Raw genomic sequence first — 18,786 nt, 5'->3', positions numbered from 1 at the left:
TCTATTTCTTAGGTAATATTTTATCCGCTGGTCTGCTATCCGAGAAGGCGATAAGGTCCGTAATGAGATCTGTATAAGCGAGATACATCTTTTCACAGCCATTAACATCTGCTGACCCTGTACAAAAGGCAAGTGCGCCCTCTTGAATTTGGCAGCCATCTCTATTCTGGAGCCCCAGAATACCTGAAAAAATGTGTAGAATTCCCCTTATCTTAACAAATGGATTTCAATATTTAGTTAGTTAGTTTAGAGCTTATGCGTCAGGTAGGTATACTCTCCTTGTTCTAACGGTATCACTATTGAAGATGCTCCGAAGAACTAGCGTTATTGATCCTTTTGGCACCGGTGCACAATCGGGAAACTCGCCAAGCGCGCGCCCTACACATGTACACGGTTGACATTTGTCACACGATAGAGGGGCGTTCTTGAGTTCAACAGCTCGGCTGTGGAACGATTTGCGGCCTCCGTGTTCCCTCCTTCCTACAACATGGATCTCTTCAAGACCCATGTTCACCCCTCCATCTCCTCAAAAAGACCCTCCACACATCATCTCCAAAGATGACATAGGCCCACGGTTATGTACACGGTTGTCACACGAGAAAGGAGCATTTCTATGACTCGTTCTTGAGTTCAACAGCTCGGCTGTGGACCGATTTGCCGGCCCCAGTGTTTCCTCCCTCCTTCTTCATGGGTCTCTTCAAAACCCCTTCCTCTCCTCAAAAAGATCCTCCATACAGCATCCCAAAGATGACATAGGCCCTGAAGGAAATCCTGTGTGGAGTTAATTTAAATAACATAATATATATTTGTTTATATAGCATCAATAATTTGTTTTTTCCTCTTTCGAAACACTTGAATTGTTCGTTCCAGTGGGTAGTTAATTAATTCGCGGTCTGCAGTAATTACTTCTGCCCCATCAAATAGCAATCTTTCCGCGCGTGCTCTCAAGTACATAATACCGTTGACATTTTATATTTATAATAATTGCTCGTTCGCGTTCACTACAATGCACTCTCCCAGATGTTATCCGGATGGCCAGTTTATTATATAACTATCAAAATCGATACGACCCCTTCAGAAAAAAGAGTTATCGTTTAGACTAGTTTTAAAAATCAATTAAAAGCACTTTAAAAAGGAGCTACATATTAAAATGACCTCTATACTTAGATAAATTAAAAAGAGAATTAGGTAACTAAAACGCACGTGGTTGTATTGAACTAGGTCCAGTAGGCATACTTGATATTTACTGTGTTTAGTATCGCATATAAATTCGTTGTTAGACAAGCTGTCACCACCTACCTTTTAACGGCTATCCCTTTCCGTTCCATATTAGCTATAAAGGCCATTATGTAGCTATCTCATCTGTTCACAATCCTTCGCATTCGCTATTATCTTCGTATGCGTTTCATTATTCGCTTTGCATCTAAAAACTGGAACATGCTATATTTTTTGTTCGATTACTATTAAACATTTCGATAATTATTAATTATTGATAATCCGCTTAAAGACGGGATTGAAGGCCCTTAAAGAATGAATTAATAGGTTTCCTAATAAACTTTTAGTAAAATACGCATATTTTCGCAATTTCGTCATTATAGTATATCAAGGCAAATGCAGGTGCATAAACACGTGTTCCGATATATTAGGAATTTACTAAAAGTTTATCAGGAAACGGCCTGCAATCCCGTTTTTCACCGAATTATCAATAATTTGAAGAGAATCTTATAAAATTAGCAATACTCATTTTTCTCCGTGCCCATTATTTTTTAGAAAGCAATAAATGGATGGAAAATATTTAGGCATCGATCATTTTTAATTTGTTGCTTGGTTAATTTTACAGCCTTTACAAAAATGGCTGCAAAATTCATTTCCATATTTCTCTCACTTTTTTAAAATACACCTCTCTTATTTTTTGCACCCTCTAATTACGGAAACCCCTAGAGTTCTCTCCCTGCGTTCCCCTGCAGATGTAAGGTACCTACTCTACGCGACATCCGGTGCGTGAGTGGTCCTCTCGAGGCTACGTATAGAGACGTACAACCCTCCACCCCCTGCCATAAGGGGTGATTGTGTGAGACGATTGAAGGCTGGGTTCCACCAAGGATTTAGTTGATATGGGGGATGTCCAGATTGTGATTTACAATCATGTAAGAAAATAAATCGGGTGAATTTAAAGCTCACTTTTTAATTTATTAATATCAAGCACCTTGAGACGATATTTCGAAATATTACATTTTCAAAAAGTATTATTTAATTTATTGAGTTTTGTTTTCCTTTTGAAATATGTATATATGTTTGTTTATAATTTAAACCCTTTGGTCGACAACTTCTCAGGGCTGTCAAAACTCAGCTTATTTTTCAATGTAATGTACCTACCACAGCCGTAAAACTATTTGTATAAAGTTCATTGAACATAATAATCAATACCACATTCCAGACGGCCAAGCTTAATGCTAAATCAATATTTTCTATGAATCTTTACTACGAATTGGTTTACATTATGAATACCAACAAATAAACCACTATAAATGTATTTTTTCATTAGAAAAGTGTGGATGCATAAAATAAATTACTTCGAAAAATATCGAGTATGGCTAAGATTATCTGTGACAGTTTCCCTTGATTAAATTTTGTTCTATAAAATTATTCACAAAATAAATAAAAACCACCTTTTCGCTTGAAATCGAGTGTTTCTGAACTCCATTTGCTAAGCGATTTTTATGCTTATTACCTATATTCGTGGTGATATAATAAGGCATACTAAAAATATATACATATTTGGCTTGTGGCTCCCTCTTAAATTAATCAACCTTAAAAATTAACCTTAATATATATGATAGCGCTGTGCGGGAAGAGAACTTGCCCGATTCGACAACAGATATATATATACCTATACCTATCACTACTTCACGGAAGTCGTAATAATGATAAGCATTACACAATTTGTTCACCATGACTTGATTTAATTGAGCTGACCATTTCGTAACTATTTATAAGTTTAAGTCTAAAAAAATTGAATTTCGTCACATTTGAAATGACTGGTATTCGAGACACTATGACATTATTTGTTTCGTTTCGGAATCATTTTGTCATCATAGATTTTATCCAAAGCTAATCTACAGATTATACCAATAATGCCCGTGACCGATTAAAAATATTTCTAACAACACAATCAGTCGTGAATAATCGATAAGAATTTAATTGTGTTTACAAATCCGCTGTCTGGAAATGTCATAACATTTTATTGGATCTATTCCAGATGTTCGATTAATCTGATTTATTTGAAAACTTTCTCTCCAATTGAAGCGTGTTAAAAATAAGATATAAAAGCTTTAGATTCTTGTAATCATTGCAAATAATTACTTGTCGAAAGTCGTATTTATTTTCAACGCTGTTAACGAAAGTTAAATTCACAACGAAAATCGTGATCCACCAAACCTTTCAATTAGAATGGGAAAACACAGTAGGTAAAATACTGGACTATTCTCTGGACTCAGGATGATTTAAACGTATGGCTCCATAACTCTGATTTGTAGTCGAAAGAACACTATTAGTCCAGTCAGTGGGGGATAAAAAAGGGCTCCACCTTGCAAAAGGTTAGGTAGTAGCGATTTTCACATATGTTGTTAAGATTGGGACTCTAAAGAAAAAAAAAAGTTTTCGACCTTGGGAGGGTCGAGCTCGATCCGCCGTCTTGGATTGAAGGTGCCAAAATTTGTTTTTTTCAAAATAATTGTGAAGTGGTCGTTTTTACAACCAAATTGTTGAACGCAAACTTAAAGACAACTAAATTACCTACATTTTTTGTAGAAAGTTTTTTTTTGTAAGTCTAATAGGTAACGAGTTACAGCGGTTGAAAGAAGAAAATTTTGACAAAAAATTGTAAAACTCCAGTTTTCTTGATAAATTTTGTACGAACATATTACACAATATCATTTTAACGTATTTCTACGTTACAATATACTTATATAGCATCATCCGTGTGCTCGATGACGTTGATTTGTTATAGTGGGATCCTAGTCTACAGCTGACTTGGCAACACTGATTGAGTCGGGGTGGTTACAGGACGTTGCCTGGATGCTCGGTCACTCAGTGTGCTCGTGCGCAAAGGTACGAAATCATCATTTTATGGTGTTTTCGAACAACTTCCAGAAGGCGTGCAACTTGAAGGTAGCAAAATTAATGTTGTAGATGGAGGATATCTTTTACATAAAGTTGTATGGAATCGGAATGATTATTTTGGGTCAATTTGCGAGAAGTACGTTCACTATGTAAGAAATCACTATGGATCATATGCAGTCATTGTTTTCGATGGATATCCGCTTGATGATGGTGAAAAAAATACGAAAACCGCAGAAAGACTTCGCCGATCGAAGAAGCACATGTCTGCAGATGTTCTTTTCGATGAAACAATGCCAGTTCAAGTTTCACAAGAACGATTTTTAGCCAATGAAAATAACAAAGTCCGTCTGATTTCGATGCTTACAAAGCAATTTATACAGGATGATTTTACAGTTAAGCAGGCTGAAGAAGATGCTGATGAGTTGATTGTCAATACTGCGATTTCCTTGTGTTCATCATATGACGCTGTTTTCATTATTGGCGAAGACGTTGATCTCCTAGTTCTGCTGACAGCATGACAGCATTAGCACCACAAAAAAATAGTATATATCTTCGCAAACCCGGTAGAGGCAAAACTTTTGAAAGATTGTATTCCGCGAATAGTGTGAAATACAAAGAGGCGGCTGAGAATATTCTGTTTCTTCATGCCTTTAGCGGCTGCGATACAACATCGTCCTTCTTCAACCAAGGAAAAAATAAATTTTGTTCGCTTGTGCAAAACGACACAAGACTCAATGCCATGATAAGAATCTTCAAACAACATGATGCAACACCAGAAGACATAGCAGTTGCAGGAACACGCTTTCTTGTTGCTTTATACGGGGGTGACATGGATAAGGAAACCTTGGAAGAAGTCCTCTACAAACGTTTCGCAAAGTCGACAACAAAAAGCAAATTCAATCTTGCCTCTTTGCCACTAACGAACGACGCTACACGGTACCATGCATTTAGAACGTACCATCAAGTCCAAAAATGGTATGGAATCCAAAAAAATCCAGAAAACTGGGCCTGGAAACGTGACATCAACGGGCTTGTTCCAGTAAGAATGACAAAGAAACCAGCACCCGAGACTTTATTAAAATTTATTTCATGCAATTGTAAAAAAGGATGCGGCGTTGCATGTGGCTGCAGGAAAGCTGGATTGAAGTGTTCTATTGTATGTGGGTGCTGTAATGGTCAAACATGCCGAAATTCACCAGAGGTTCACATCGATGTCGAGGACGAAGAAGAAGAGCTTTTGTCAATGGAAGCCCAAATATCACAGGCAATGAGTTAGATGATGACATTGATGACGAAGACTGTTATTAAGTAACATAATTTATAGTAACATAATTCACAGTAATGTAACATAATTCACAGTAATGTAACATAATTTACTGTAGCATAACGCAGGTATATCTGTGGAGTTGACCTACTGGGGATACCACAATAAAAAAAATGCGCAATGTTCTCTACCTCATGGTGGTGTGGAAATGAGTTAACAAAATTATTATAATTATGTAATGAATAACCCGCAAAAATTACAAAGTTGGGAATTTCATCACTTTTTTGAAAAATATTCACATTTCCGCCACTGTAACTCGTTACCTATTAGACTTACAAAAAAAAACTTTCTACAAAAAATGTAGGTAATTTAGTTGTCTTTAAGTTTGCGTTTAACAATTTGGTTGTAAAAACGACCACTTCACAATTATTTTGAAAAAAACAAATTTTGGCACCTTCAATCCAAGATGGCGGATCGAGCTCGACCCTCCCAAGGTCGAAAACTTTTTTTTTTCTTTAGAGTCCCAATCTTAACAACATATATCAAAATCGCTACTACCTAACCTTTTGCAAGGTAAAACTCCCCACTGACTGGACTATATGTTTTATTTTTATTTTGACTTTATTGAAAAATGTTGCAGTCCAACATTAGTTGGCTTACCGAAGTAAAATGTATCTGACAGTAGTTGGGTTACTAAAATAAAGTGTATCTGACACTTGTATCCGACATTAGTTAGTTTACTAAAGAAAAGTGCAACCGACATTAGTTGACTTACTAAATTAAAGTGCATCTAATAACTTGTATCCTACATTAGATGGCTTACTAAAAAGAAAGTGCTGTATACAAACAAACTTTTTATATTTAACTTTAATGTGCACTGTTTTCTTACAGATATCCTTTTTTATAAATTGAACCGTAAATTTTCATAATTTTATTCCTCTGGCAGGAGGAATAAAAATTCTTTAAATTAATTAAACTATTTTTCCTAGCAATCAATTTCTTTGTAAGGTTCGTGGCAACTTCCACGTTGACAGTCCCTTCCCCCCACCTCCCTACCCAAGCTTATGTCCCTGATATTTCAGGCTGTCATACACACATCCTGCGGCGGGGTGCAATCACGATTGTCTTCACCCCTTCTACCTTCACCTCCCCCGTCCATCTACCTTCCAGCCTCTACCTATTACATTTCTAAATACTCCCCTCTCTGCACCAGGTTCCTACTAATACTACACAATTTCTAAGTGCATACTCTTGCGTCACGTAAGTCATACAGACCAAAAACCCATGTATCCTCGCCATGATATTTCAAGATTTTATAGATTTCTACAGAGAAAAGTTTCTTGTAACATTTGGTAACTATCAACGCTTTTAATATTTTACTGTCGTTTTATTATAAACAAACAAATAATATGCGAGTTCTTGACTTTAAGGTACCTACTTATTTTCATCTTTAATTTATTTTTTCTTCTTTCAACCTTCTTCCTAACCCTCAATTGTCGTCGATTCTTTGCGTCTTATCCTTTATGAGTTGTCACTCGTATCATCTATGGGCGACGTCTTTTAACTTTCATAGCCAAGGATTATTCCAATCCCTTTGAATTTTACCTGTCATATGCAAGTCTAGTAGACATCCAACATGCCCAACATCGAATCATATTTAGAGAATTTTGTAATGTTTAACTCCAACCTTACAACTTTCCACACAGTAAACAAATAAATACAAAAATTATAATAAAAACATATAATGATTTCTGAATTTATTCTTGAACCTGAAATTCGGCATCGTTATTTCCTTTTCATTGGATGAATGGATTGGATTCAACTTGAGTTCATATTCCTAGATTGTATTTTTGTGAAATCGCCATTGTTTACGTTCGACTACCTATCTCAAATGTTGTACAAATATTTGCTAATTTTTTTGAGATTATACCACGGTGATCTGAAATACTTCTGCTCGTTTGTCTGTGTCGTGTCGTTTGTTCCAATTCTTCGAGTTTTACATGCTTCTGGTATTAACATCGCCGTTCATTTCTGATTACCGTTTGTTGCACACACTCAGACCACCTACTTATTATTTTGTGTTAATTGAGAAAATATTTTAACGCTATCTAGCCTAATTAACAACTTTAAATATAGCTTCTTGAAATCAATAATTCAACGATGGCACAATATAATATATTTACTAGCTGATGTGTACCCGACGTCGCGTCGCTGGGAGTTATCCTTAGGAGATATACATACACCATCACGTACTTTTCTGTAGGCCTTTTTAAGATGTACATTTCAGTAGTACATTATTTGGATTTATCTCTGAAGGTTTAGCCAGCGTTAGCAATGTGATCGCCCAAAAAATATTTTTTTACGACTTGCTTACAAAACTTTTCTATGCTTGCTATGAATATAATATGCATTCCGGAAGAAATTCTCTAAACAAAGTGACAGTAAAAACTCTTGTCAAAATCCTAACTAAATAACAATCACCCCGTTTCCCGCAGGGGTAGGCAGAGAGGACGGACCGCCAAACAACTCGGTCTTGGCACACACTTCTTGCCTTATTCACATTCAAACGTCGTATCATACATACTCTTCCATTATTCGGACTCTTGATATGGTCCGACTCAAATATCTTATTTACTTGATCGTGCCATGTCTTCCTCGGGCATTCCCGACTAATTACTTGAAATAATTCAATATCCTCAGAAGAAGATGCACCTGTTACTGAGTGAACAATTTCTGTTGACTTGGCCAATTTTTTGTATTATAATCATAGTTTATTAAAAAAATGTGTTTTAAGTATTCATTTTTAGTATAATTCCGTTCATAGTACATACTGCTCATCATACATGTTGTATGACTCGACTATATTCTAGTTTTTCAATGTTTGACCAAGAATGTTTAATACACTAAAAACCTTCATAAATCATTTCATTCAAAATATTCAGTTGCATTAATAAATTCCCCGTGAAAATGCATGTATAATAATAATACAGTTTTATTGCTGTATCCACCATTATTATTATTATAACAAAAACAAAACTGATAAATTTTTGCTAATCCATCTTTTATTATTCTGAGAATGAGATTAGTGAAAATTATCATTTATATTGCCTTTGTTTTAATTCTTTCTCGCGTGTTGTATTATTATTTATAAATTAGTGGTACTTTAATCATGGAAAACACTTCGTAGATATTATTCAAAACAATTGAGGATAATAATACGAGACTGATTTGAACCATGAGAAAATAGTACGAACGATACTCACAGAAGATTAAAAACTAAAAGTTAATATGGAGAATGGTGAACTCCATTGTTGATTGTTTGTTATGTGCGAGAAACATTATAAATATTTTATTTATAACTAATTTTGACACTTAATTATAATATTAATAATAAAGCTTTTCAAGGTTGCAGCCAATTATATTTACTTGTTGGTTTTCTGTGTCAAAAGTACTGGTTATAAGTTACAATTTATAACGGACACTGCAAGGCTGTCCAAGATCTTGGCCCAAGGAGTAGAAGTATTCCCAAAAGCCAACGAACGTAATATTATCACCTGATTGGGAAACGTAAAAATACACGTTAATTTAACCATTAGGCTAATTTGTTAACAACTCATGTGGTCTCATAGAAATCATTGTGTCTCTCTTACTATTGTGTTGAGAAATATGCTGGAGATGTTAGAAAGAGAAAACACCACGCTTTACATTCAAATCCACAATGTCCGCCCTTACGAAGCCAAAAGTTTCGATCGCAATTTAAAACTTTTGAGATTTCGTGATTTTTAAAATTAATAATGTTTAAATGAAACGTAAAAAAGTAAGGTGATATTAACGTTTTTTATACATTTGTCTAATAGTGTGTTTTTATGTATTTTTTCGGTATCAGTAAATTTAGGTACTTAAAACGTAAAGTACGCCATTTTTTGCCAGTCATCAAAAATTTTCATAATTCAAAAAAAAATAATTTTGTTCTGTAATAAAATTTGAAAGCGTATTTAATCACCTTTCAAAAACAGTTTTCAGTTATCGGATACGTTCAGAAATATTCCGTTTATTTGGATTTAATTGCAGAGTGAAAATACTCCCGACTTTCTGACAGAATATGTCCGAGGCCTGAGGAGTTAAGGACAATGCTTGTATACTGTGACATTCTATTATTGTTTATGGTACGTCTATATCGTCGATATTAAATAGATAAATAAACAATGGGAAGACTAATATCATCAATCAATATAAACGACCGTGTTAAAATTTGGGTCGAACGAATTTTCGCTTTGCGGTATACTAAAAGTGTACCATATATTATGTTTTACGGAAATCTCCGCTTATAATAATAATACTTGGATGACTTGTATAGCGCCGTTTTTGTGCAAAAACACCTCAAGGGCGCTGTACAAACTGATAATACATTTGTACAGTGGTCTATGTTATTACTTAACTATTTATGGAGAAAATATACAGTTCAATACTTACCTGATAGGTCACTTGAGATTAACACTTAATTAACATTATCTAATTGTTTATTGGCGAAATTTAGATACAGGATTTAGGACTTAATTGAAAAATTGAATAAGTGCTGTACTACTTCGCTGTTAACGTTTTTACTTATTTGCGGTTTAGCAATTTACGTTACTTTATTTATAAATGTAAACAACATTAATTTATGCGTTCCAGGATGCGAAAGCTAAGTCATCTGTTCATAATGAGTACCGGATATAACTTTTTATGACATATTCTTATGATAAATTCTCCAGTTTTGTTTTTAAATAAATATCAACTAATCTTTAATAAAATGTAATATCAATAGTAATGGAGTGTAAAATAGCTAATTATTAAACAAATGTCCTGTGTTTTTGTACTCTGTGTGCAAAATTCGTAAAGTTTTTAATAAAACTGTGTTTATCTGAAGTGACCTACCAGCTGCCAGGTGAGTATGTTTTTCTGTATTTGTTTGTAAATAGTAAAATTAGATATAGCCCACGAACTCGTACTAAATTGTACAACGCCTTTGAGGTGATTTTTCACAAAAATAACGCTATACAAATTATCCTATTATTATTATTATCGTATTTGTGTAGGTATGTTTAAACAAGTGAAGTTTTTTAATGTTCTCTGGGGACGGGAAATGGTCAAATATCCTCCGTAAACGGCTATTTGCATAAAGTTTTGTACTATTTAATATTTGTCACTTTTTTATTCTATGTATGAATTGTTATTTTGTCTATTTTTTTATTATTATTTCTAAATTCGGAATGTATTGCATTGCAATGCATACATTATGGAATACACTATTATTATATGTATAACCTACCTACCATTTTTATAATAAAGTTAATTTTACCTTCAGCTTTAGTAACAGAAAGCAAGTAAAGTTTTTCTCATTTCTGCCAATAATTCTTTTAGCGTATATAAATTTCAGCTTCGATAATAATATTATTTTATTATCAAAGTATCTATTATCATGAAATATAAAAATGTATTAACACTCTTTATCAGTTTTCATTCTCCAATTGCATTTATGCACATCGTTTCAACTCCCATTATTTGCTTAAATTATAACGTCATCTGATATCGGTATGACTGATTGCAATTTCCGTCGTATTGCAAAAAGTCGATCCCGTGACAGAAAATAAAAACATTCATATCATGCAAAATAAATAGAATTTTTTTTTGTTTTTGTTTGGTGTGGTCCTCATAAACTCTCAGAAATTCACCCCTCTAACGCTGAAGCTTTCCATTTTGCTTGGCAAATTGTATGACAAGCGTTTCTCAAATAAATGTTATCACTAATTTAAGTCAAGGAAAAAATGCCGGATTATTTTCTGTTTGTACCTCTCTCATCTATCTATCTGCCCGATTTACCCCGGATTTATTATTTAAATGTTTGTTTTATTTTTATACTGTCTCTACGCTGTAGGCCCTGACTTTTCCCGGAAATAAAATGTCGTATTTATAACCCACATTTATAGTACTATTTAAAATGTATTATGAATGATGCATTTTACATATATGTTATATTAAAAAGAAATTTATCAATAAAAAAAATTACAGAGATTCTGTGTGATTTGTGTAGATAAAAGTCGTCTAATCATTCTTTGCTTAAGTTTCATATTATGAAGAACTGTGTTTAACCATCATTATGAAATTCAAATAGGATGGCTGTAAACGATGTCAGACAAGAGTAAGAGAGACAGAGCGCGTGCTAGATGGCCAAGGTACTAAGTCAGTGGCGACATTGTTTCCATTAAAATATTACTATTTTCATATCCTTTAGCTATTTTCCAACTCATTCAAATATAATTCAATAATATGGTACCTATCTTGGCAAATTGTCTACACTCTGTTTTTTTTTTCGTTTTGAACACTTCATCAAACAGTATGGTTTTTTGACGTGTAAATTGATTTTGAAATCTCTATAGCTCGTTGTGGAATTCACGGGCTGAAAATATCTGTATTCCTAAATATTTTAAACGAAAAAAAACTGTTAAAATTTCATTATAACAGAGCTCTCTAATGGAGAGATTTTGCTACTTCAGAAAATAAAACAAATTTAAGCCTTATAGTTAAGAGTGCAGTTGTTTATAACTAGGAACCTAACTTGAATGTTTTGAAAATATATACATTTAAAATAATTATTTATCCAGGTTACTTTGTGGAAATTCAATTTTTTTTTTAAATTGTTTTATTTTCTACAGACGTTCATCTATTTTTTTTAAAACAGAATAATAATATTAATGAATACATTATAAAATTATTGAAAATACACGAAATTTCAATAAGGCATTTTTATTCAGATTTCCCTTGAGCTACAAGGTCTTCCATAACCTTGAACAGGGCAAAAAGCTGATTGTTCCATTTTGATACTTAAAATATGAAAGGTCATACCTGACCAGCTTAAAATAGACGCATTTATAGCGAGATATTATCGTTTACTACTGCCTTTTTTCCGAATCTGACTTCACGCCTTTGTAGTGACGAGGTCATTTCACAATACAGCTTTAACAATGCAGGTAATATTGACTAAATACCTCTATAAAGTAAAGTTAATGTTATTTTTCAAGATTCGTAGTTTGGTGAAGGTTTTCATTCTTCAGGTAATCAATGCAATCTGATTCGGTAATAAATAAAACGCTGTGGATACTGGGTATTTACCTAACTACTATCCGATAAACTGTGACGAGAGTTTTTTTTTTAATTTTAAATTTAGAATAGTACAGACCTTTATGGTAGTGATGCTCATACTACATAATCGATACATTGTAATGTATCGTATTAGGGCGAAGAAATACGAAGTAATGCAAAATTATGCGTGTTTTGGTTTGAACATTAGATCGCTTAGAAATATTTTAGACGCTTTAATTAAATACTGCGAGTAGAACACATCTTGGCCTTTTGAAATAATCGACTCGTTTTTTAATTCAATAGCTCGGCTGTGGAACGATTTGCCGGCCTCTGTGTTTCCTCCTAAAACATGGGTCTCTTCTAGACCTGCTCACAGCATCCCAAAAGATGAAATAGGCCCTGAGGAAAATTATTCTTTCTATGTGGAGTTTCAAAAAATATAATAATCTTGATCAGTGTACAAACTCTATTCTTCTTCTTCAAAAAAAAATCTTGGGTGGATCTCAACCACCCGAATCCTCTCATATGTGGGCGGACCTCTGATTCTATTCCAAAATACTACTTTGTCATAACAAACGATAAAAAAATTAGGCATAAGATTATTTCTGTCAGATTTATTTTTAAACACGTCGTTAGCAAGCATACCCTTATATTTGTATATCAAGTTAGGTTCACAGTCAATCAAGATAGAGATCAAAACTCACAGCGGTTGCTAAGTTACGCTATACTAAAAAATTATATCAAGTGTTTCGATCCGAAATAATTGATCATTTCGAAATAATGTCTTCGAAATAATTATTATGTCATGTCCATCACTACTTTGATCTGGGTTTTACAAGTTAATAATTTAACGCTTTTGTTGTGGTGTAGTTTTTCTTCAACATTTTCAACTCTTTACCATTCTGTAGTTTTTCGTCACGCAATCAAGTTCGTAGATTGCTGTTATTTTTTCTCGGGAGGCCACGTCTTCGTGTTGAAATAAAAATCTACGTGTTTCATTTTCCAAACCCATTAATTATATAACCTTAACCGGTTTTCTTGCGACGTATTTTTCCATGTTTTTTATTGTTCGTTCCATAAATTCACATATAAATATTGCATGAAACATCAACGTCACTGGAAAGAGGCTATTATATTATTCAATAAATTAATAATCAATTTATTTGCAATGCTCTTTTTCTATTAAATAATGTAATGTTAGCATAGAAATAACAGTGAAAGTGGTTTCGTGATAACCTCTTCTGTTTATTGATATATAATGCTAATATCATTTCTTTGTCGAGTGTGTTCTTTATTTGTTTTATGTGTATTGGCATTTGTGAGCAGTTTTACGTTAGCTGGTAAGAGGGGTATTGGTTTATACATTATGAGCATTGAATTATGTATTTTATTTCTTCCATTCGTGCTTACCAAACCATATCATGAATTTCTTGTATCTATTTGAGAAAAAAAACCTTGAAACTTTGGCGATGGCGATGCACATTTTCGTATTTGGATGCTGCAAATCAAACTGAAACAGAATAACAAGATTAAACTTATAATGCATTTCAATTCAGCAGGTTTTAATTTATAAATTAACTAACTATTTCATCTTCAGTAAAAGCCCGTCCTTTTGATTTGTATTTCTATTGAATTGTATTAACCCAATTCCCGCATTATAAATAATCGAATAATCAGTGCTAGTAGCGCAGCATCCGCAAAAGTGGTTCCGCCTCTCGAAACTGAGTGACTGCTATTCTCAAACGCACAATATTGGTGTTTCCAACGCGTTTCAACGGAAATTAAATGTCATCTGCAATGCAGAAGAAGTAGTTTTAAAACCAACGCAAATAATAATATTGGTATTAGGTACATACATAACCTTTTTTCATCTAAAGCCGGACTCTCTTGACCCGTCGCCTTGCACCACAGTGGAAGGGATGGATTTACACTTCCGTCACTCCAAGATGCACCGACCCCCAGATTCTTACCCGCCCCTCTGGCTTTTTCCTTTCCCAGAACGTCCTTTCCTTCATTTCCTTATATAACCCTCCTCACGGCATCCCCAAAGATGATATAAGCAATTATTTTTCCCAGGCCCACATTCTGTGGACCTAATAAACAGTAAATAAAATACATATCAGATTGACGGCCTCCGTGGTCGAGGGCAAGGTTCTTGACTAGCAAGGTTCAAATCCCGGCGTGCGCAAGTAAATTTTGTTTGATTCATTTGTATTATTACACAAATAACTTTTAAAAAATTACTGTATTTTTGCTGCACGTTTCAGAGTGGAAGATACTCTCAATATCGCCCTAGTGTAAGACCACCATTTAGAATTGAAAAGTTGCTTGAAATGGCTTTGGCCATGTTTGGTGATCAGATCTGAATAGCTAGGCACTTTCCCATCTCCTTACCCTCCCCACTACCTTCAACCTCACAACATACCCCAATTAGGGATGCCATAGTCTCACTGGTTCCAGGCGGTTGGGACTGTGCGGTTTCACACTATTAGCCTGCTTAGGGGTTTGAAAGTTTGTCGCTAAATCACCGATTAATGCAATTAATTTATGATTTTACATCGACATATAAATGTATTTACCGCACTCCGGTCAGGTGCACTTATCTAACAATGTGGTTTTACTTTATTTGTACATGCATACATTATTGTTCCGTTAGTTTTCCGTATTAGGTTTGAAAAACCCATTATCCACCACAACGATTTCCACGTGCGTGTTTTTCCCGGAAACCTTTATTTGATCTGTATATATAACATTGGGTTAACGTTGGATTACATGTTTTATGTTACCCGTAGTAGAATCTATGAACATCATTGCATGGAATACATTAATAGGGGATGGCTACAGCACTTAGAGCGCCGCTCTTTGAATGGAATAAAAAATATGGCTATACCTGCCTTACACGATACTTTTTTTCGTACCGATTCCCATACGATAATTTTTCGCTTTACATGATCATAATTTTCATATTTACGATTTCATACAGATAGTTGCCATTAGAGAAGAAATAATATTTTGAGACGGTACTAAATCGAACTTCGAACATAACCAGAGATCACAATCGTGAAAGCATCTGTCACTGTCATCTGCGAGCTTTGTTGCGTGCTTGGTCATTATCCAATCGATGTTTTTGTTTACCCATTCGTCTTTGAACCTTTATCGTATTGATTTTTATAGTTACCTATGCCTTGGCGAAATTGCCTTCTTGATCGGTACGATATTCGTATTATATGTGAGGTGGAAGTATCATTATTAATTAATTAAAAAGTATCTTACAATATGAAGTTACCACATGTAGACATTGTTTATTCTCGTGTATTATTTTCTCATAACAAAATGTCAAATTATCAAATATACGTGCGAAATTTACAATACCTATCGGTAATACACATTCAAAATCAGTAATAAATACAAATTGTAGTTAATACTTAAACTTTTTATTAATATTAAACTGAATAAAATGCAACATTTTCACGTAAGATAGTTACGAAAAAAAAGAGAGATGGCAGAAACAAAATGTCAAATCACCAAACATACACGCAACATTCACAATACCTAACAGTAGTAAGAATTCATAATCGGTAATAAATAGATATTGTATTATTTTATTAATATTTTAAATATTAAACTGAATGAACATGCAACATTTTCACGTAATGTAGTTACGTAAATCAATGAGAAATTGCAAATGTCAAATAATTTCCGCCATCTTAAACTATACGAAAATCGGTGATACCAACACACGTCACTCACGGTACCAACTACTAAAATAGAACACGTCCCATTTTTTCCCGATTAGACAAACTGGACGAAAAAACGTGTCGTGTAAAAGGGGTATTAGCGTGGGCGCCCTTATTTTATTTAAACATTCTCTCTTCTTCCACTTTCACATTAGTTTTTATTCACTTGTGCTTCCCTTATCCATTGAAACTATAAGTGTTGTATTTCTTTCTGTATGTTTTTGTAAATAGATATTAGAACATCACTAGGTTTACGATATGAAAAGCTATCTTAGATATATTCTACTTTAGAATCTCAACGCAAAAAGTATTCGCACTATCAAATCAGTAATTACTATTTGATTGCGTGTCTAATTTCCACACCATTTCGGTAAGTGACAGGTGTCTATCTAAATTAGTATCTATGGTTTTGTTCTTCGCGATATAAACGATGATGATCGATTGACTAAGTATTGCAAATCATCAATTATTTATCTAGTCTAACTAAAGTGTTTTTCAATGTGGAATTGTATAACCTTTAATAGATATATTAAATGATTGGAATTGCTAGGTTTGTAACGAATGAATTGTTAGGTTTCCCAAAAAACTTTTAGTAAAATACGAACGTATTATCACGATGTCGGAACATATTATCAATAAATGACGGATCGAGGCAAATGCAGGTGCATGAACACGTGTTCTTGTTAGGAATTTACTAGAAGTTTATCAGGAAACGGCCTGCAATCCCCCGCTTTTTACCGGATTACCAATTAGCAATGCTTATTTTCCTCCTTGTATTATTAAAAAATGGTTGATAATACGTGCGCATAATTATATCTTCGCTTTTCTTTCTTTCTTAATATACCTTTGGTATATTACTTTATATATTTTGTTTTTAATTTACAATTTGATATCACGTATGAAACAAAAAATTAATATCATCATTAGTTTCTTAGTACTTTCTTGGCACTGGCTGGTTAAAAACTAATGTTGTCTGGGCCATAATGTATTTACACATGTACTGCAGCCTGTCCTTAACGTACGTTGTACTTTGTTTCATTTTATTACATGCTTTGCGCACATATCCAATATCCTATTACCTTATTTGGCCTAATATGTTACTTATAATTGTTCTGTATCAAATGTGCTAAAGGTTTATTTTTTTTGTTTGTCGTATGTTTTATGAAATTTGGTTTTACTAAATTAATTGCATCCATCCTCAATTTTTCAATTTAAACCGACTTTTTCCTGAACTTCCTTGAAAAAAAAACTTTTATTCGCCTTCAGCTAAGTAAGTGAACCGAACATAACATAATTCTGGATGTAAATTTTACGATGCAGTCTCTAGCAAACACGCCGCTAGTAAAACATGGTGTTTAGTGCTACGCGCGGGAGGCATCCCTTACCCCCCTGGCTCCATGATATTCCGCCCATACAATTTTCCCATCAAACTACCCCTAAAAAGTTTCCCTCCCGGCTGTGGATCACCCCTTGGGGAGGCTCGGCGCCGCTGCGACGGGCTGCCCGCGACCACCCTCGTTGCGTTTCTCAAACAACAGCTATATGGCTCAAATTCAAATATATTATTAATCTAGGTACCTACTTACTGGTATTGATTTTTCGCAATTGCAACTTCAGATTCAATTCATACTTGAATGACTTGTGATTGGCGAAAAATATGAGTTCGCTAATTTCTTTATATTGAGTATTTAAAACTTGAGTACAGATTATTAGTTATTGGTTTTAAGGTTTTTATTTTATTAATGATTATTAAAAATTAGAGTATATAGTATAATAGTATATTCACAGTCCTCCTCACTAAGGATTTCTGTTCTTCATGTTTATTGATTTCGTCTTCTTCATGTTTGTAGATCTCGTCTTCATGTTTGTTGATTTCCTCTTTTTCATGTTTGTAGACCTCGTCTTCATGTTTGTTGATTTTCTCATATTCGTGTTTGTAGACATCATCTTCATGTTTGTAGACCTTCATCCTATTTTTATTGACTTCGTCTTCTTCATGTTTGTAGATCTCATCTTCGTGTTTGTTGATTTCCTCTTCTTCATGTTTGTAGACCTCGTCTTCATGTTTGTTGATTTCCTCATATTCATTTTTGTAGACATCATCTTCATGTTTGTTGATTTCCTCTTATGCATGTTTGTAGTCTTCTTCTTAATGTTTGTTTATTTCCTCATCTCATGTTTGTAGACTGTAGGTTGTTGTTTGGGTGTTACTTAAATTTTTTAATGATATGTATTATCATTGTACGTTTCCTCATGGTTCGTTGTCTTCTTTCCTTTACGTTTTTAGCAGCTCCTTCATATAACATTGTATAAAGATTACAACACAAGATAGGTGGAAAACGAAGTATAAAAAAACGCTGCATCAACACGATAACAGCCAAACCCCGATAGGCGAGGATAACTGAATGAGTATATTATTTTTTTTAACTGAATTTCAGATATGCCCAAGATATTATGTGACTCATTTGAATATTGAACGGTAATCTTATCAGAACGTATTGTTCCGTCTTTTTAGTCTGTCAATTCTGTAATTAGTAGATT

General features: G+C 33.9%; 1 protein-coding gene across 7 annotated transcripts in view; it reads left to right on the top strand.

Moving 5' to 3' along the window:
- The window catches only part of CenG1A (Centaurin gamma 1A), a 444,662-nt gene that overhangs the window by 389,478 nt on the left and 36,398 nt on the right, over positions 1-18,786 (top strand). The window lies entirely within an intron of this gene.

This window comes from Hesperophylax consimilis, chromosome 6 (assembly GCF_061612785.1).
Source record: "Hesperophylax consimilis isolate HC1 chromosome 6, BYU_Hcon_1.0, whole genome shotgun sequence".
NCBI classification, from domain to species: domain Eukaryota; kingdom Metazoa; phylum Arthropoda; class Insecta; order Trichoptera; family Limnephilidae; genus Hesperophylax; species Hesperophylax consimilis.
The sequence above is the reverse complement of the archived record's forward strand: the minus strand, read 5'-3'. Positions and strand labels throughout refer to the sequence as shown.